The 21,669-nt window shown below is 41.2% G+C and overlaps 1 protein-coding gene and 1 long non-coding RNA gene across 2 annotated transcripts in view; one reads left to right on the top strand and one right to left on the bottom strand.

Moving 5' to 3' along the window:
* The window catches only part of LOC140196859 (dedicator of cytokinesis protein 2-like), a 1,243,024-nt gene that overhangs the window by 282,042 nt on the left and 939,313 nt on the right, over positions 1-21,669 (bottom strand). The gene's annotated exons all lie outside the window — the stretch shown is intronic.
* Positions 344-21,554, top strand: LOC140196105 (uncharacterized). Its single transcript, XR_011885619.1, has 3 exons — positions 344-1,063; positions 19,757-21,063; positions 21,156-21,554. It is a non-coding gene; the product is annotated as an uncharacterized lncRNA (long non-coding RNA).

Genomic DNA, 21,669 nt, shown 5'->3' with positions numbered 1-21,669 from the left:
GCAGATGCCATCTCATTGGCTCTTCATTCAACCTTGGAACATCTGGACAGTAAAGATGCATAGCTTGCAAGGATGCTCTTTATTGATTACAGCTCAGCATTTAATACCATCATCCACTCAAAACTAATCAGTAAACTCCAAGTCCTGTGCCTCAATACCCCATTGTGAAATTGGATCCTGGATTTCCTCACTTGCAGACCTCAGTCAGTTCGGATTAGCAAAAACATCTCCTCCACAATCTCCATCAGCATAGGAGCACTACAGGGATGTGCACGTAGCTCCCTGCTCTACTCGCTATACACCTATGACTATGTGGCTAAGTACAGCTCCAACAACATATACAAGTTTGCTGACAACACCACTGTTGTGGGCCGTATGAAAAGTGGAGAAGTATCAACATACAGGAGGGAGATTGAAAACTTAGCTGAGTGGTGTAATAACAACAACCTCTCACTCAATGTCAATAATACCAAGGAACTGATTGTAAGACCTCAGGAGAGGGAAACCAGAGGTCCATGAGCCTGCAATCATTGGAGGATCAGAGGTGGAGAGGGTCAGTAAATTTAAACTCCTGGGTGTCACTATCTCAGAGGACCTGTCCAGGACCCATCATAAAAATATAATTGCAAAGAAAACACAACAGTGCCTCTACTTGCTCAGGAGTCTGCAGAGATTAGACATGTCATCAAAAACTTGGGCTAACTTCTATAGATGTGTGGTGGTACCTGTGTTAATTCGGCCTGTACAGGAACACCAATGCCCTCGAGTGGAAAATCCTACACAAGGTAGTGGATTCAACCCACTACCTTACAGGTAAAGCCCTCCCAGCCATTGATCACATCTACATGAAACACTGCCGTAGAAAAGCAGTATCCATTACCAAAAATCCTCCTAGGCTATGCTCTGTTCTCACTGCTGCCATTAGGTAGAAGGTACAAGTGCCTCAGGACTCACACCACCAGGTTCAAGAACAGTTACTAACTCTTAACCATCAGGCCCTTGAAACAAAGGAGATAACTACACTGATTTTATCTCTGGTCTTCCCATAACTGATGGTCTCACCGTAAGTACACTCTTTATCTTATTTCATGCTCTTGTTATTTATTGCTATTTACTTATATTTGCATTTGCACAGTTCATTGATCCTGTTTACAGTTACTGTTTTATAGATTTGCGGAGTATGCCCCAGAAAAAGAATCTCAGGGCTGTATGTGTTGACATGTATGTACTCTGATAATAAATTTTACCTTGAATTTTGAATACCCATCTATACTAATTCCACTTATCAACACTTGGTCCATAGACTTTAGTGCCATCAAGCACTCTTCTAGTGACTTAGACATTAAAAAAAATCTCTTGCTTTACCACCCCATCAGTTAGTGTGTTTCAGCTAAGACCATAAGACCATAAGATATAGGAACAGAATTAGGCCATTTGGCCCATCGCGTCTGCTCCACCATTTCATCATGGCTGATCCATTTCCCTCTCAACCCCACTCTCCTGCCTTCTCACTGTAATCCATCATGCCCTGACTAATCAAGAATCTAATAAACCTCTGCCTTAAATATATGCAATGACTTGGCTGTCTGTGGCAACGAATTCCACGGATTCATCACTCTGGCTAAAGAAATTCTTCCTTATCTCCGTTCCAAATATTCTGAGGCTGTGTCCTCTAGTCTTAGACTCCCCTACCACAGGAAGCATCCCCTCTACATCCACCCTATCGAGGCCTTTCAACATTGGATAGGTTTCAATGAGATTCCCCCTCATTCTTCTGAATTCCTGGGAGTACAGGCCCAGAGCCATCAATCGGTCCTCATATGGTAACCCTTTTGTTCCTGGAATCATTCTCGTGGATGGTATGAAAGGATATTTGATGATTGGCACAAACTCAGTGAGCTGTAAGGCCTGTCTCAATCATCAGACCGAACGAAGGATCTCGGCGAGAAACATTGACTGTTTATTTCCCTCCATAGATGCTGCCTGACCCTTTGGCTTCCTCGCGCCTTTGTGGGCGCTGATCAAAATTTCCAGCAACTGCAGAATCCCTTGTGCCTCCATAAACGCAAGATTGTTCTTCATAAATCCAATTGTGAAAAAAGGAGAGATTTCTTTTCTCAAGGGGTGGTATGATTACGTAAATCTACACCACATAGTTACTTGAAGGAAATAGCTAAGAGAGCTTAGTAAGCAAACCAGCTAAGTTTATGAGAGAAAAGGGGATAGAGCGTTTGCCAGTAAAGTTGAGAAGACGTGGACAGTCTGGAATAGTTCCATATGAAGTACGAACATCAGCATTAACTATTTAGGCTTATTTCACATATGTAGTGAGTATCACTTGTGGTCAGGGAAACACAATGTTAGCATTCATTTCCAGAGGACTAGAATATAAAAACAAGGATGCTATGCTGAGGCTTTATAAGGCATCGGTCAGACTGCACTTGGAATATTGTAAGCAGTTTTGGAACCCTTATCTAAGAACGGATGTGCTGTCATCAGAGAGGGTCCAGGAATGGGTTCCACAGTATTCTTTGTTTCGTGGCTGCCTGTGGGGAAGATGAATCTCTGAATGTACATATGCTACATACATAATTTGATAATAGGTGTACTTTGAATCTTTTTCAGGTAGTTCATGAGAATGATCCCGGGAATGAAAGATTTAACATAAGGGCCATTTGATGGCCCTGGGCCTTTACTCACTGGAGTTTAGAAGAATGGAGGAGGTTGATCTCATTGAAACCTATTTAGTATTGAAAGGCCGAGATAGAGTGAATGTTGTCGGAATGTTCCTATAGTGGGGGAGTCTAGGACCGGAGGGCACAGCCTCAGGATAGGACATACATTTGGACCAGAGATAAGGAACAATTCTTTTAGCCAGAGGGTAATGAATCTATGGAATTCATTGCCAAGGATGGCTGTGAAGCCCAAGTCAATGAATATATTTAAAATGGAGGTTGATAAGTTCTTAATTAGTCAGAGAGTCAAAGGTTACAAGGAGAAGGCAGGAGAATGGGGTTGAGTGGGATAAAAATTCAGCCATGATGGAATGGCATAGCAGTCTAGATGGGCTGAACAGCCTACTTGTACTCCAATGTCTTAGGTCTTATCTTACTAATGAGCAACTAATTAAAATAAAACACAGTACTGCATATTGACAATAACATTGTAAATTTCAGTTATATTGACTGCGGTAAACTTTAACATCCTCTTCGAAACACCAAGACAATAAAGAAACTCACTTCAGCTCATATCCAGGAAAAAGGGTAAATGATTGGCCCTGGGTGAGAGTGAATCTCTATAGGATGATGCGAAGAAGTAGAAAAGGTTAAACTACGAGGATCGGACTTGTACCGCTTTGAGTGTAGAGGATTAAGGGACAGCTATTCAAAATGATTAGAAAACAAATGCGAAACTATTTATTCAGGTGGGAAAGCAAAACACAGGGGGAACAAACTCAAAGCAGCTGCCATGTAGCAAGCATTGCCAAAGACATTTAAAACATTCTTAATATTTAATGATATTTAAATTCACTGTAATTCTCATTACTGCACTCATCAAATTTCATGACATATACCAGTAATATTAAATCTGATTCTGAATTAGATCTCAGAGTTTGAGGACGAGGTTTCAAATCCTATACCAAACACAAAGTCTCAGTAGAGCTCTGAGGGAGTGCTGCATGGTTGGAAGGGTCATGTTTGACTACATTGAGGTTCTGCTTCATCTCAGATGGGGATATCCAAGATCCAGTGGCAGTTCTGAGAAGTTGGGCAAGTGAGCTATCCCTGGCAAAACTCCAACAACACTGTGAAATCTGATTTTCTGGTCAGTAGCTGTTTTGGTGTTGGCCTGAAGTTACTGGGAGCAAACTGGATGCCACACTTTCTACATCACAGCCAAGATCACACTCAAAACTTTCTTACTGGGAAGTGCATTGAGACAGATTATTGGTCACACTTCAAAACATCGAAAAGTGCAGCGAAATATATCAGTGGCCATCACAGTCCAAGGATGTGCGGAGGCCAGCCCACAAGTGTTGCCATGCTTCAGGCACCAACATCTCGTGCCCATGACTTACTCACCCTAACCAGTAGGTCTTTGGAATGTGGGTCGAAACCAGAGAACCTGGAGGAAACCCACACAAAGGGAGAACGTACAAGCACCTTACAGACAGCGGCAGAACTGAACACCGATCACTTGCGTTGTAAAGCGCTGCGCTGAATGCTATGTTGCCATGGCACCTAACTAAGCCCAAAGTTGTAAACACCATATTAGTCATAGAGTCATGCATTTCTTGTTCCTTTTCCCTCTTCCTCTCTTTTTTCACTTATTATCTCTTTCCAGCCCCATTTTTGTTTCCATTGATGTTGCGTGATCTGCTGAGTTGCTCCAGCATTTCGTGTGTACACTTCTCTGGATTTCCAGCATCTGATTTGCTGCTCCACTGCAAAGTCTTTTTGAGGGATGTCTATCCAGAAGAAGTTTCAACCTTTTTTTCGATGGGAGTTCAGTGAAACCCACTCTCACTTGGTCCCTTCAGTGATCTCTGCTGCCCTTCAACTCATTGACAATGTGCTCAACCAAACTCACTCCTTCCTCTCCTGCTCTTTATATTTCCCACCCACCTGGCTTCACCCATCGCCTTCCAGCTAGCCTTCTTCCTCTCCCAACCTCCCACCTTTTTATTCTGGCATCTTCCCTCTTCCTTTCCAGTTCTGATGAAGGGTCTCAGCCTGAAAAGTCGACTGTTTATTCATTTGCATAGTTGCTGCCTGACCTGCGAAGTTCTTCCAGCATTTTGTGTGTTGCTTTGGACTTCCAGAATCTGGAGAATCTCTTGTGTTTATATTAATTTCTTTACTTGCTTTCTCTTTTTCATTTCTGCCTGTTCATTTCTTTGTTCTTTTCTCCCTCTCTTCCTTACTCAACATGCATTTTGCATTTGCTAGTTTGACCGGACATTTGTCCATCCAAAACTCCTCACCCTCAAGAATTTGAGGACGTGGTCTTCTGGAAGTCCAGCTGCAACAGCCATATCAACAACGTGGCTCTAAAGAATACAGAGGGCCTTAGCACTAAGGTGTAGCACCTGCTTAGCACCCCCCCCACCCCCGCGAGCAGAGTTACGTGAAGCCATGGGAGCAGGAGGTGGAAGGTCGTATGAGCAGCTGGTGCATATCACAAGCCCTGATTATGTGACTACTGACAGCAGGCAGTCAGTCTCTCAGGTGTACTTATAGTGGCTGGGGTCACCCGTCTGGTTTCAACCTTGTCCAGTAAAAAGCAATGGCAAACTATTTCTGTAGAAAAATTTGCCAACAACAATCATGATCAAGATACCATGATCACCTGCATTATACGACGTGGCACATAATGATGGTGATGATGGTTAAACAGGAAAGAGTGCAGTGACGATTTACAAAGATATTGCCAGGTCTAGCAGGCCTAAAAGGAGATATTGGCCAGGCTGTGTTCTTATTCCTTTGGACCACAGGAGAACAGAGCATGATCCTAAAGTAGTTTTTAAAATTATGAGATGCAGAAATGAGGAGGAAGGGAATAGTCTATTCCTCAAGGTAGGGAAGTCCAAAATGAGATTTTGGACTTGAGGGGCAACTTTTTTTCCCCCCACACAAAGGGTGTTGAGTATAAGAATGAGCTGCCAAAGGAAGTAATTTATTTACTGAAATACAGTAAAGAATAGGCCTTTCTGGCTCTTTGAGCCATGCTGCCCAGCAATCCTCCAATTTAATCCTAGCCAAATCACAGGTCGATTTACAATGATCTATTATCCTCCAACCAGTATGTCTTTGGACTATGGCACAAAACACTTTTTGCACTTTTTATTTGATTTATTTATTTTTGTAGCTTATAGTAATTTCTTATTACTTGCACTACACTGCTGCCAGAAAACAACAAATTTTATGACATACATCAGTGATAATAAATCATATTTCTGAATGGTCCTTGAACTATTTTGCCCCCCTTTACTTGTTTACTGCTTGTTTACTTTTTAAAGATTTATTTTTTTTTAATTTTATTTGGATAAGGAATTCACAAATATCATGTACTTTTTTCACACATATAACCTTTTCCATTTTTTTATATGTATAAAACTACAATTATTTATACATTCTTAAGTACACATTGAGATGATATAAAAGGAAAATAAACATTTAAATAGATAATTATGTACTGTGGTAAATCTAACCTATTAGGCTAAGTAATGGAATTAGTTGTTAAGAAAAATGGTAATAGTAGTTTCCATATAACCCTTCTGGACCATTTCCACTGGTCCAAAATGTTGTATTAAGCCTATGTATCAACCATTGTAGGTGTTTATATCCTAATTTGTTCATGCTTGCTCCTGCCCGCAGACATAATTATCCAATCCCTATGTACTTATTTACTTAATTTTTTCATTTTTTTTTATCCCTTTCCCAAATCTTTCCCTTTACTTGTGTTAATTCTCTATTTTCCAAAAGAAAACAAAAAAAAACAAACATTTAGACTAGGGGTGCTTACGTTAGCAATATTACTGTGTTGATGAGAAGAGCAGTATAAATCATTAGGAGAGTCATCTAAAGTCTGCTCGCATTGGGGTTATATATTCAATCCATTTATTCCAGATTTGATAAAATTTTTCTTGAGTTCTCAGGGAGTAAGTCAACTTTTCCATTTTAAATATTTCCAAGATAATTTTGTGCCAATCTTCTAATGTAGGTGGTATTGGATTTAGCCATTTTCTAGTGATTGATTTCTTACTTGCCGCTAAGAGGGTCTGCAGCAACTTTATATCTTCCTTCTGTTCAAGAAACAATACATGCCCCAAATAGAGCATCTCAAAGTTCAGAGGTATCTGGGACCTAAGTACCTTAACTAATGTTCTATGAATACCTTCCCAAAATAGACTTAATTTAAGGCAATCCCAAAAAATATGAAAATGATTTGCCTCCTTGGAGCCGCACCTTCTCTAACACATCACATTTGTATCTTTATATTTTTCCTGATATGGGGTCTTGAAGTATCTTCTAATGTTTTTCCAACAATGTTCTCTCCAAGTCAAAGAATTAGTCGAGGACCATTGAAAGCTGCAGATTTTCTCCCAAGCCTCCTCTGAAAGTACCAACCCTGCTTCTTTCTCCCACTTCTCTTTAATATACAGTGTATTTACATTTTTAGCATGGGAGAATGCATTATATAATCGAGAAACTGATTTACTAGGTATTGAACTGCAAGCCGAATTCAGAATCTTGAAAAATTCTAATTCTACTGTTGATAGGTCTGTATATCTACAACTCTGGTTAACATAGTTTTGTACTTGAAGGTACCTAAAAAAGTCATTATGTTCTAGGCCATGTTTGTCCTGCAGGATTTGGAAACTTTGTAATACTCTTTTATCTATAAATGAGAGGTAGGTTGTAAGACCTTTCTTTATCCATAGCTTAAATCTTTTATCTCCTCTGTTGGGAAGGAATTCGGTATCATATGCACACCATCTAAAGAGTTTTAACATGTTATTAATTCCACATGAATTAACCACCTTCTGCCATACTTTTAATGTAAGATTTATCCAAGCGTTTTTAAATTTTTCCAACTGGGCCATCAATCCTTTGTCAGCTATTGAGGCCTGAAGAGGAAAACTGTCAACTAATCCAAATTCTATTTCCTTCCATCTAGCCTTATATTCCCTATTACACCAATATAACAGAGGGTTATCTGTGAGGCATAAAAATAATTTCTCAGGCAAGGAAGAACCATACCTCCTCCTTCCTTCCCTAACTGTAAGGTGTTATATCGAATTCTAGGTTTCTTTCCTTGCCAAATGAAGCGGGAAATCCATTTGTCCCATTCCCTGAATTGATTATCATCCACCTCCACCGGTAAAGTATGGAAAAGATACAATAACCGAGAAAGAATATTCATTTTTATAGTATTTATCCTTGAATTTAAACTTAAAAAGGGGATAAGATTCCATCTATGCATATCTGCTTTTATCTCTGAGATTAATGGCCCATAATTTACCTGTGACAGTGTTGAAAGATCCTTCGGCAGGGTTATTCCTAAATATTTCAATGATTTAGCTTCCCACTTAAGATCGTATGTATCCTGCAATTTTTTGGATGGTGTATAATTTAGGGACATAACCTGCGTTTTCTTTACATTTATTTTATAACCTGATATTTTCCCAAAGTCATCCAACAGTATAAACAATCCTATAATTGATTTTTCTGGTTCACTCAGATAGACCAAAACATTATCTGCGAATAACGCCACTTTCTGTTCAATTCCTGCCACCTTGATACTTTTTACGATTTTGCTCTGTCTTATTAGTTGGGCAAGTGGTTCAATATATAGCGCAAAAAGGAGAGGAGAAATTGGGCATCCCTGTCTAGTGCCTCTCTCTAAGATGAAGGAGTCAGAGAGGTCCCCCATTTATCTTAATTCGGGCTGCAGGGCTGTCATATAGAGTCTGAATTACTTTAATAAACTTTTCTTGAAAGCCGAATCTTCCTAACACTCTGTATAGGAATGCCCAACTAACCGAATCAAAAGCTTTCTCAGCGTCCAATCCTACTACCATTGTCTCTGTCTCGTTCTTATTAACCTGTCCTAATATGTGCAGAGTTCTCCTTATGTTGTCCTGTGTTTGTTTTTGTTGAATAAATCCAGTCTGGTCTAAGTGGATTAGGCCAGGTAAAAGCTTTTCCAATCTGCGCGCTAATGTAGATGTAAGTAGTTTGTAATCTAAATTAAGAACACCAATTGGCCGATAATTGCCACATTCTAGTTTATCTTTACCCTCTTTAGGAATAACTGAAATAATCGCTTCTCTCCAGGAAGGTGGAGTTTCTCCTCTCTGCAAGATCCAATTAAAGGTGTTAAGTAGTAATGGGGCTAACTGTGTCTTCAGGGACTTGTACCACTCTGAGGTAAACCCATCAGAACCCAGGGACTTTCCAGCCTTTAACCTAGAGATGGCCACGTTCAGTTCTTTGACAGTTACTGGTTCTAATAAATTTTCATTTTGTAAATCTGTAAGTTTAGGTAGATCTAAAAAATTCAATACACTGTCTATATAGGGCTCATTGGGGGCCCGGGGTTGGGAGTACAGCTCTCGATAATATGTTTCAAAACTCTCTTGAATTTTCCCTATTGTACTCTCCACAAGCTTTGTCTGTGGATTCTTTATTGTATGAATTGTATTGTCTGCTTGTTGTTTTCGTAATTTATATGCTAATAATCTAGCTGATTTACCTCCTACTTCATAATTCTTTTGTCTCAGGTAAAGAAAATTTCTTTGAGTTTCCAACGTATAAATATCGTCAATTTCACTTTGCAATTTCCTAATTTCCTGTTTTCGATTTGAATTACTTTTGTTGCTATCTACAACTTGAAGTTGTTTTAATTTTCCTTGAAGGTCTACTTTTTAAAGATTTAAAGAAAAACATTCACATGTACATCTGCAGATGCAGGAAATCCAAGTAACACACATAAAATGCTGGAGGGACTCAGCAGGTCAGACAGCATCTATTGAAAAACGTACTGTCGATGTTTCAGACCGAGAGCCCTGCCAAAGGGTCTTGGCCCGAAATGTCAGCTGTACTTTTTTTCCATAGACGCTGCCTGCTGAGTTCCTCCAGCATTTTGTATGTGTTGTTTACAATAAAATACATTGTTTTTGCATTACATATTCTTATTGTAATTTATAGTATTTTATCTATTGCTCTGTACTGTTGCCACAAAACAATAAGTTTCATGACATACACTCAGTGGCCAATTTATTAGGTACACCTGTACAGCTGCCCATTAAGTCAAAATAATTAATCAGCCATTCATGTGGCAGCAATTCAATGCATAAAAGCATGCAGACATGGTCAAGAGGTTCAGTTACTGTTCAGACGAAACATCAGAAAGGGGGCAAAATGTGATCTAAGTGACTTTTGACCATTGAGTGGTTGTTGGTACCAGAAGGGGTGGTTTGAGCATCTCAGAAAGTGATGATCTCCTGGGATTTTTATGTAAAACAGTCTCTAGAGCAGGGATTCCTGTCCTTTCTTATGCCATAGACCAATACCATTAAGCAAGGGGTCTGTGGACTCCAGGCTGTGAAACCCTGCTCCAGAGTTTATAGAGAATGGTGTGATTAAAAAAAAAGACATCTAGTGATTGGAGGTTCTGTGGGCAAAAACACCTTGTTAATGAGAGAGGAGAATGGCCAGATGGGTTCAAGCTGACAGGAAGGCAACAGTAACTCAAATAACCACATATCACAACAATGCGAAAGGAGCATCTCTGCACTCACAACACATCGAATCTTGAAATGGATGGGCTACAGCAGCAGATGACCACAAACACAAACTCAGTGGCCACTTTATTAGGTACGGGAGAGGCACTTAATAAGATGGCCACTGAGTGCACGTCAGTGATAACAAACCAGATTCTGATTCCTGACCTTTCTGGGGTCACCTCAATCCCGAGAATACCACAGTTGCATTAGCAAAATTTACAGATATTTCATGTGACGGTTCCACCTCGGGGTTACCAAGAGGAGCAGAACATTATCTGAGTGGAAACATTTCAAAAGTAGAGACCAAGGATGTCTGCTGTAATGTTTTCCATGTGACACTGCAGTTCCCATTCTAAGTGTAGCACAAACAAATATCCTCTGTGAATGCTCTGTGTTCTAGAATCATCCCAAAGGCAACACTGTCAATGAAACTCTAATGTCCTGGCATGTCAGGGCAAATTATGCTCTCAGGTCCTGAAGTTAGATTTGAGTTTAACAACTCTCTAATTTACAGAACAGAAGCTTGTGACAGATCCAAGATGATGCATAATTAACTTTTAAATTGTTATGCTTGCAGTTAATTCAGCTGATGGCCTCACAGTTCTCCCATTTTCACTCACTCCGAGAGATCATAAGAACATATGCAGACTTGCCCCTTAAGCATCCCCCCCCCCAGCTGATCTTCCTCAGCTTCCTTCCATGTCTTAGTTGCAACAATTCCGCATTTATCTTCATTTTGCAAAATAAAATGTAAAATATACAAGAATGTTGCCAAGACCTGAGGAGCTGAGTTATAGGGAAAGGTTGAATAGGTTAGGACTTTATGCACTGGACCGTAGGAGAATGGGGAGAGGTATGTCAAAATTATGAGGAATATAGATATGATAAATGCAAATAAGCTTTTTCCACTGAGGCTGGGTGGGACTAGAATTGGAAGTCAAGGGTTAAGGGTGAAATGCTTAAGGTGAACATGAAGGGCAACTTCTTTGCTCGGAGGGTGCTGAGAGAATGGAATGAGCCGCCAGTGGAGATGGTGGATGCGGGTTTGATTTCAACATTTAAGGGATATTTGAATAGGTACGGAGGGCTATGGTCCAGGAGCAGGTCAATGAGACTAGGTAGGATAATAGTTTGGCATGGACTAGATGGGCTGAAGGGCCTGTTTCTGTGCTGTAGTATTCTATGACTCTATGACTTACTCAAAGGAGGACATAAAACTTATTATACTATTGCACAGTACAGGCTCTTCAGCCCAAGTTTTAGTGCCAACCTTTTAACCTACTATTGGCTGGCTAACACCACTGTTGTAACGTGTGGTTATTTGAGTTACTGTCGCCTCCCTGACAGCTTCAACCAGCCTGGCCGTTCTCCTCTGACCTCTCTCATTACCAGAGCATTTTCACCCACAGAACTGCCCCAAACAGGATGCTTTTTGTTTTTTGTATTGTTCTCTGTAAACTATACCATTCGTACCTTTTTTTTTGTAACATTCGGTGTAAACTCTGGAGACTGTTGTGTCTGAAATTCCCAAGAAATCAGCGGTTTCTGAGATTCAGTACTCAAACCACCCGGCATGGCACCAACTATCATTCCATGGTCAAAAGCAATTAAATCACATTTCTTCCCCATTCTGATGTTTGGTCCGATCAACGACGGGAGCTCTTGACCATGTCTATATTCTTTTACGCATTGAGTTGGTGCCACATGGTTGGCTGTTTGGATACTTGCGTTAACGAGGTGTACCTAATAAAGTGGCCACTGAATGTATATCTCAAGCCCTCCAGTCCCAGCAACAGACTTGTAAATCTTTTCTTCACCCTCTCTAGCTCCATCACATCCTTCCCATAGTATAGAAACCAGAACTGCCTTCAGGACTCCGAGTGCAGTCTCACCACTGCCTTGTACAGCTGTAACGTGACATGTTCTGGGATGTGGGAGCAAACCAGAGCTCCTAGGGGAAACCCAGGGAGAACCAGGGAACACATACGAGGTCCACACAGACAACACTGGAGTCGGAATTCAACCCAGGTCACTGGAGCTGTCAAGGAACATCTGTACCAGCTGTGGCACTGTGTAGAGCTGCCTTCAGCTCACTTTGGATCCCTCATTTCCTGACGCTTATGTGAAAGGGCATAGAACAAAGAATAAACAGCATTACAGCCCAGTATAGGCCCTTCAGCCCACAATGCAGTGCTAACCCTTTAACCTGCTCTAAGATCAATCTAGCCCTCCTCTCCTACATAGCCCTTCATTTTTCTATCTTCCATGTGCCTATCTATGACTATCTTAAATACCCTTACTGTATCTGTCTCTACCGCCACCCCAAGAGCATCTTCCACACACTCACCACGTTCTGTAAAAAAAAACTTAACTCTGACATCCCTGCTATACTTTCCTCCAATCATCTTAAAATCATGCCCCTTTGTATTAGCCTTTTTGGCCCTGGGAAAAAATCTCTGGCTGTCAACTCAGTCTATGTCACCTACCATCTTGTACACCTCTATCAAGTCAGCTCTCTTTCACTACAAAGAGAAGAGCCCTATCTTCACACGACATGCTCTCTAATCCAGGGAGCATCTTGTTAAATCTTCTCTGCACCCTTTCTAAAGCTTCTACATCCTCCTTATAATGAGGTGAACAGAACTGAACACAATACTCCAACCCTAACCAGGGCTTTATAGAGCTGCAATGTTACCTGACAGCTCTTGATCTCAAGCCCCTGACACACCACATGCTTTCTGAATATCCCTATCTACCTGCATAGCAACTTTGAGTGATCTATGGGTGTAAACCCCAAGATCCCTCAGTTTCTCCAGACTAAGAATCTTGTGACATTATTAACAAATCCAAAATCTTTTTCATGTTTTTCAAGTCTAGGAGTCAGTCCGTTTGCTTCTTAAGCACATTCTGTGACTAAACTTCCACGTCCACAATGCTCTGAGTTAGGAGGTTCTTGTCCAGCTCAGCCTCCCTCTAATCGGGTCCACACCCAGCCAGGAGAATCACCCCTCTCAGGGACACAAAGACAAGAGGTTCTGCAGATGCTGGAAATCCACCTCATATTCCGTCTGGGTAGCCCCCAAATTTATGGCATGAACATTGATTTCTCCAACTTCGGGTAATTTTTCCCTTTCCCCCTTCTCTCTTCTTCAAATTCTGCCCCCTGCCCCCACCCTTACTTGTTTTCTCCTCACCTGCCTATTAACTCCCCCTGTTCTTCCCTTTCTCCTATGGTCTTAAGGTACTAAGCAAAAGCATGCATGACTATTTCAGTATCAACACACACCCACACGCAGCAGAAACCTGGAAAATCATCACTGGAGCTTTAATATCCGGATGGTAAGATTGTGCAGTGTTAACAAAAAAAAGAGATGAACTTTCAAATTTTGATGAAATTTTATTAAATTAGTATTTTAATGATATCCAGGCACTTGAAGTCTGAGCTAGAAAGTTGCACCAAAGGATTTATTGTATACACAGCTAGTCTAAAAGGGTACAGGGATATGAGTCAGCGTTGGCGGCAGGGGAGTTGAAGGTAGATCATTAATTTGTTATTGTTTTCTCAGAACGCCCAATTTACCTCTGTGCGCAGTCTCATCAAAGTGAGGAATGCCTGTGTGCTCTGAGAACAGTTATTGCAACATTAGGAGAGGCACCAAGTTTTTGACGTGCACAAAATAGGTAATAGGAACAGAGAATATTACAGCAAGGCACTGTCATTGGGTATATTTAAAATGGATGCTGATAGGTTCTTAATTAGTAAGGGTGTCAAAGGTTACAGGGAGAAGGCTGGAGAATCAGAATCAAGTTTAATATCACCGGCATGTGTCGTGACATTCGTTAACTTTGTGGCAGCAGTACAATGCATGATAGCAGAAGTTTTAAAAAAACAGCAAAGTACAAAGTATATACATCTACATTAAATGTTTAAATTAAATAAGTAGTGCAAAAAAGAAGTAGAAATAAAACAAGTAGTGAGGGAATGATCACGGGTTCAATGTGCATTTAGGAATCAGATGGCAGATGAGAAGGTGCCGTTCCTGAATCTCCGAGTGTGCGCCTTCAGGCTTCTGTACCTACTTTGAATGGTAACAATGAGAAGAGGACATATCCTGGGTGCTGGGGGTCCTTAATGATGGACCCTGCCTTTTGAGGCACCACTTCTGGAAGATGTCTTGAATACTATGGAGGCTAGTGCCCAGGATGGAGCTGACTAATTTTACAACTCTCTGCAGTTTACCTTGATCCTATGCAGTAGCTTCCCCCACCCTCCATACCAGACGGTGATGCAGCCAGTTAGAATGCTCTGCACAGTAGATCTGTAGAGATCTGCAAGTGCTTTAGGTGGCATAGCAATTCTCCACAAACTCCTAATGAAATATAGCTGCTATCTTGCCTTCTTTATAGCTGCATTGATATGTTGGGTCCAGGTTAGAGAGTTGGGGATTGAGAGGGATAAATCAGCCATGTTGGAACGGCAGAGCAGATTTAATGGCCGAATGGCCAAATTCTGCAGCTCCTACACCTTATGCTCGTATGGCCTTACATGTAAATGGGACGTAAAGCTGTTGATTTTGTGTTGATCTCTTCCTTCATTGTATTGGCTTTGAAAATATTGGGAGTTGGTAACATGCCTGTGGAAGTGGGCACATGGCTGGAGGTAAGACATTCAGGTTATAGGGAGAGGGCAGGAGTTGGGGGTTGAGAGGGATAATAGAACAGCCATGATGGAATGGTGCAGCTGACTCGATGGGCTGAATGGCATAATTTTGCTTCAATCTCTTATGGTCTTCGGCACCTGCTGTTGTGTGGATCTTTTAATCTATTCTAAGATCACTCTAACACTTCCCTCTTATATAGCCCTCCAGTTTTCTATCATCCATGTGCCTATCTAAGAGTTTCTTAAATGTCTCTAATTTATCTGCTGCTACCACCACTCCCTGGCAGGGAGTTTCACAAGTTTATCACTTTCTGTGTAAAGAAAAATTACCTCTGATATCCCCTCTGTACTTTCATAGAATCACCTTAAAATTCTGCCCCCTTGTATTAACCATTTCTGTCCAGGGAAAAAAATCCCTGGCTGTCCACTCGATCTTTGCCTTTTATCATCCCCATCGAGTCAGCTCTCTCATAGAATGGATGGACGGAAGGGCACTCATCTCTCTCACTCTACTCCTGCACTCATAGAACACAGAACACAGGAACAGGTCTTTCGACCCACAATTTTGTGCTGAACTAATTAAACTAGTAATTACGATAAACTACTTCAGTCCCTTCTGCCTAAACAAGGTCCATATCCCTCTATTCTCTGCATAGTCATGCACCCATCTAGGAGCGTCTTACACACTCTATTCTATCAATGGTCACTACCAGTGCATTCCAGGCACCCACCATTCACTGTGTGAAAAAAAATCTTTCCCTGCATATCTATCTCTCTTTCCATTTCTGTCTCTCTTTCCTTCCCCCTATCTGTCACTTTCTCTCTCTCTCCATCTATGTCTCCCAATCTCTCTCTCTGGCTACCTCTTCCTCTCTGATTTTCTCACTCTCTCTCTCACACACTTTCCTACTCTTTCTATCTCTGTTTCTTTCAGTCTCTCTCTCTTTCTCACTCTATCATTTTTCACTGAATCCTCAAAGTTTTGTTGACACCTTAAGTTAATTTAAAATGCTGCATCTGAGTGTGATGAGGAGCAGATGGAATTAATTATAAATACTGTTTGCTTGGAGACAGAGAAGAGAAATGGAAAGATTGGGTGCCGTTATTTGGTGCGGTGACTCGCTCTGCAATAATGATTATGTTGTGTGGAATAGGAAAATGGAAATTAAGTTGAAGAGATGCTGCATCTAAAAATTGCATTTTGTTGAAAACGGATACCAGCTTCCTTACAGATATTATGAAAAAGCAAGCAGAAACTCATTGGAGCGAAGTCATTTATCTCTATTAATATGGCTGCTTTTAACAAGTGAAGAACTGCACATATTGGACCACGTGTAATATATCCAAAGGGGCTTATTATAATAACTTTCTGCGTAGATTTTATTATTTTTCTGTGCTGATTTTTCATACCATAATCAATTTGAAATATCCTACAGAGATTAGTGTGTAGACTGTTGTAACATTGAAGGAAATATGCACTTTCATGTGAGGAGGAATTTCTTTAGCCAGAGGGTGGTGAATCTGTGGAATTCATTGCCATGGGCAGCTGTGGAGGCTAAGTCTTTGCATATATTTAAGCAGAGGTTGATAGATTCTTGATTTGACAGGGCATGAAGAGATATGGGGAAAAGGCAGGAGATTAGGGCGGAGAGGAAAATTGGATCAGCCATGACGAAATGGCAGAGCAGACTCGATGGGCCAAATGCTAAAATCTGCTCTTATACCTTATGGTCTTACTGTCTTCGATGCAGACAATTTTAGGCTGATCCTCGGGGTGAAGGGGTTGCTGTGTGAAGCAAGGTTGAGAAAGCAAGGTCTCTATCTGTATAAAGTATTAAAGAAAGAGAGGTGATTTGTTTGGATTCAGAGAGAAGTAGCAAGATGGATGTTGAGAGATTGAGGGTATGGAGAACTGGAGGACATAGAGTACTGTACGAAAGTCTTAGGCACATGTATGTATAGCTGGGGTGTCCTGAAATGTTTGCACAGTACTGTATTTGTCAACGTGGAGCAGAAAGCGAGTTTGTAAATCTGATGGGAGCAAAGGATGTTGGAAATGGCAAGGGTGGAGCACTGCAAGAGGGGCAGGTGACAGATAAGGTGTGCCAGGGATCGGAGGGGGAAAGGGGGGCTGCTATTGTAGATGCAAACACACCCAGCCCTGAGATACCAGGCAAGGTCATTGGATTCCAAACAATTGGATTATTGATCATTACAGAATGTCTCTCTGGTGCTTCCTGCTCCCTCCCCTTGTTCCCAACAATGATTCCCATCTCCCTGCCCTCTTCCCATTCTCAGTCCACAATAGAGACCCATATCAGAATCAGTTTTATCATTACTCACATACGTCATGAAATTTGTTTTTCTTTTGTGGCATTAACACAGGGCAATTCATAAAATTACCACAGTACTGTGCAAAAGTCTTAGGCACCCTTTGGTAGATGAGTCCGAGAGTTTTGCACAGTGCTGTAGTTTCTGAATAAGTGTTTTAGAGGTGTTCTCTTCCTTCGAGGATGGTGAAATACAGATCAGTCTGTTACAGAGTTATTGAATCAAGGTAACACATTATTGTAGAGCACAGAAACAGTTCCTTCATGCCAACCAAGATTCCAATCTAAGCCAGTTCTATCTACCCATGTTTGACCTGTATCCTTCTCAATCTTTCCTATCTACAGTCCTATCCAAGTCTCTTTTAATGTTCCTGCCTCAATGACTTCCTCTGGCAGCTTGTCCATATACTGACCACCCTCTGGATGATAAAGTTGCTCCTCAGATTCCTATTAAGGCCCTTCCTTTCCTCTTATGATCCACTCTCCACTCCTATCAGATGCCTTCTTCTCCAGCCCTTTACCATTCCTACCCACCTGGCTTCACCTTTCATCTTCTCGCTATCCTACTTGTCCTCGCCCCACTTTTTTATTCTGGTGTCTTCCCTTTTCCTTCCTAGTCCTGAAGAAGAGTCTCGGTCTGAAACCTTGACTGTTTATTCATTTCCGTAGATGCTGCCTAACCTGCTGAGTTCCTCCAGCATTTTTTGTGCATTGCTCTAGATTTCCAACATCTGCAGGCTTTCTCGTGTCTAACATGAAGTCTCTCCTCTCCCACTTTAAACTTACAGTATACCCTCCAGTTCTTAATTCCTCAACCCAGGGAAAAAGCCTGTGCATTCATCCATGTATGCCCTCATGATTTTGCACATCTCTATAAGATCACCCTTCTAGTGAAAAAGGTCTTGGCTTTTCCCATTGCTTCATCCATCACAACCCAGTAACATCACGGTAAACTTCCTCTGCATTCTGTCCAGCTTAATGACATCTTCCCCAAAATTGGGTGACCAAAACTGAACACAATATTCCACAATGTACAATTGCAACATAACATCCCAACTTCTATACTCAATGTCCTGCCTAATGAATTGGAATTGGTTTATTATTGTCACATATACAAAAGTACAGAGAAGTTCTTATCTTGCCAAAAGCCTTTTTCCTTTCTACCAGTATCAGTATTTTCATGGAACAATCTACTGACTGATTCCACAACCTATAGACTCACTTTCAAGGACTTGACTACTCATGTTCTCTGCATTATTTGTTTGTTTGTTTGTTTGTTTATTTTTTACTGTTTTTTCCACAGTTTGTCTTCTTTGCACAGTGGCTGCTTGTCAATCTTTTTTTTTGTGTGTATCCTTTCATTGATTCTATTGCATTTCTTTTTTCGACCGTGAATGCCTGCAAGAAATGAAACTCAGGGTTGTATGGTGACATAAACGTACTTTGATAATAAAGTTACTTGGAACTTTGAACTTGTACTCCCGGGTCCCCCTGTCATAAATAGATATTTTTAAGGTAGAGAGGTGGTATTGTGTTCTTTAAGCTTATTGACAGTGAGGAATGGAGGATTATGAGGAACTGGCATAGAAGGGTTGTTAAGTTCAGCATTAGATCAACCATGATGATATTGAATGGTGGAGCATGCTTGAGGGGCTTGGCAGTTGACTCCTCCTCTTATTTTCAATATTTTTAGCCAGGATTGTGAGTGACAGGCAGGAGGGAGAGTCTCGATTGGTTTTCTCTTCTCAATATCATGATACACACATCTGACCTTTACAGTGATTTTGGGACCTTGCTAAGCCTCAAAAGACTGCCATCCACATTCCCATGTCAACAGCCACTGCATCTCAAAAGTATTAACTGGAGACCGTCAAAGCTTGCCAAAGGTTTATCCAATAACTAGTTCTCTCTTCTTTAGAGTTTTGATAAGCTTTTTGAGTCTGAGTGATGAAAAAATTTTATAACAATCAGATTCTCAATAAAGTTCCAGCACACAAGCAATTCATAGTAAGAGACAGGTAGAATAAATTCGACTGTTGATTGACTTCATAATTTTGACTGAATTGCTCTTCTCAATCCCAGGAAGCAGGCTACATACAATCAATTTATGTATATAAATTGATCTTATGCATTTATATTTATTGTGTATTTTTATATTGTGTTCTTTAAGCTTATTGTATTTTTTATTGCAGCACCAGAATCAGAGTAACAATTTTGTTTCAGTTTACACTTATATACCGAAGAATGGCAATAAAAAAATCTTGCATCTTGATATAATCCTGTAATCATCGGTGATACTTTGAAGCAGATTATCCATGGACCCTTAATGAGAGGCAGTTCTGTGATGAAGGACGATTTGCTGATTACGAACTTGGGCGTTTTTTCATCCTTTCTGAATTGAATATTTTTCAACCAGTAGCATGTACTCGTCTGGTATTTTTAATCTTGCCTTTGTCTGTCTTTTCACCCTTGCAGAGATGGTGCAGACACATTTTCATCTCCACTGTGAGAGGTTTATTGGACTGAAATGAGGTTCTGTGGCAGATGAGTGAATCATTGTGTCAAATTGCAACTCTCGCCCCTCATGGGACAACCCAAAGCATTTTATGCAAGGATATCATGCAGTTGTGTAACTGTTCCAATGTTAGGAAGATGGCAACTACTTCATGCAAGAAAAAAGTCTACAAATAATCTGTTCATTGTTGCTGAATGTAGGGGAATATCACCTATGGATCCAAAAATCCTTCCAAATGGCAACACAAGTGATGGGACTGTAATGACAGCTTTTGTCACATTGGCCTTCATAAATCAGAGCACTGAGTATGAGAGTTAGAATGTCATGTTGAAGTTGTATTTGATCAAATCAAATCAAGTTTGATTATCATTCACACCATACATAGATACAGATGAACGAGGCAGTGTTCCTCTGGGGCCAAGCTTCAAAACATTTAATAGCAAAGAAACATTCAAAAATAACGAGAAACATAATTCAAAATATCGATCAAAGAAGCATATTCACTGGAAAAAAACAGATATAGTCGAAAACCCTGAGCGACAATGTCCAGCAATCATTGGTAAAGTCTCCCGGCAGTGTACAGAAGCATGCAACCCAGCCTGTCATTCCACCACTTGAACATGGGAGGGGCAACACCGGCGGGTGAGGCCAGGCCCCAGCCGAGCTCAACCACGCTGTAGCACTTCGGTGGTCTGCAGGCTAGCCCGAGGCTTGAGGTCTGGTCCTCACTACAACTGATGCGACACAGCTCCCATGTTGACTGTCCCTTCACCACACAAGGGTAACAGACAACTTACGTTATCTCTGTCCAACAGAGTCTTGTGATCGCAAGTGAAATGTCCAAGACAATCTCCCGTGGTTACACTGCACCAACTCTGATGTTTTCAAGTAGTGAGCAGCAACACAGTCTGCAGGCAGGTCAGACCCTCTGAAGCCAAACCGGCTCCTCTGATAACCTGGTGAGCTCCTCCATATCACGACCTGCTCCTCCGATATTCTGCCAAGCTCCTTCCATATCCCAACCAGCTCATTTGACACCTCGGCCAGCTCCTCCACCAACACCAATCTAGCTACTTTGATCAACGAACAGCACACGGATGGAGTAGCCCTGTAGTACCCAGTGTTCTTGGGGTAGAATTGCCTTTGGATCGTAAGAAAAACAACTTTTACAAAGGAAAAAGCACCTTTGGTTGGTTCCCAAGAGGCCGCTGTGTTTGCATGCACCACCATTTTATAAGAAGTACCAGAAGGCAGATAAGGCGGCCAGGTAGAGTGATGATGGCGCTAAACAGTAACTCTTCTTGCATCTTTGAAAACAGCTGTATTTCCAGCTTTAATATCTTTATTTTTCCCTTTCAGTGTTCTTTTGAAGACCCTGACCTGGAGTTACACACTAACTACAGTTCTTTGCAGGAATGGGACCCGCTCTCGGGGTTTCATAGCCGGCTGTTGCTGTTCAGCACGCCAAGGGCTCGGCCTAAGAGTCTGGCTCGGATTTGGAAGCCTGGGATCTCGGGGCTCTGGAGACAGGCAGATCTGGACACAGAGCTCGGAAAAAGCAACATGGTGGACTTTAAACCAGCGAGTTGTTTGTTATGAATCCCTGCTTGCTGGGAAAACAGAGACACCTCTTTCTCCTTTATTAGGGAGAGAGAGAACCTGTGATATGTCAAATACAAGATGAAATGCAAAGTCTTTGGGGTAACTGCAAGTCAGTGTTTTTGCTGTTGCTTTGCTAAAGCTTGAGTGCTCAGTGACGGTGCCAATGCTTTTTTTTTGCCGTGGGGGGGAGAGGGGATTGTTGCTTGCTGCCGCTTACATGGGGAGGGGGGAGCTGGAGGGGGAGAATTTGGGGTTCTAATATTTGACTGTC

Source organism: Mobula birostris, chromosome 4, assembly GCF_030028105.1.
Source record: "Mobula birostris isolate sMobBir1 chromosome 4, sMobBir1.hap1, whole genome shotgun sequence".
NCBI lineage: Eukaryota > Metazoa > Chordata > Chondrichthyes > Myliobatiformes > Myliobatidae > Mobula > Mobula birostris.
Note: the sequence above shows the minus strand (reverse complement) of the source record. Positions and strands in the feature narration are given on the sequence as shown.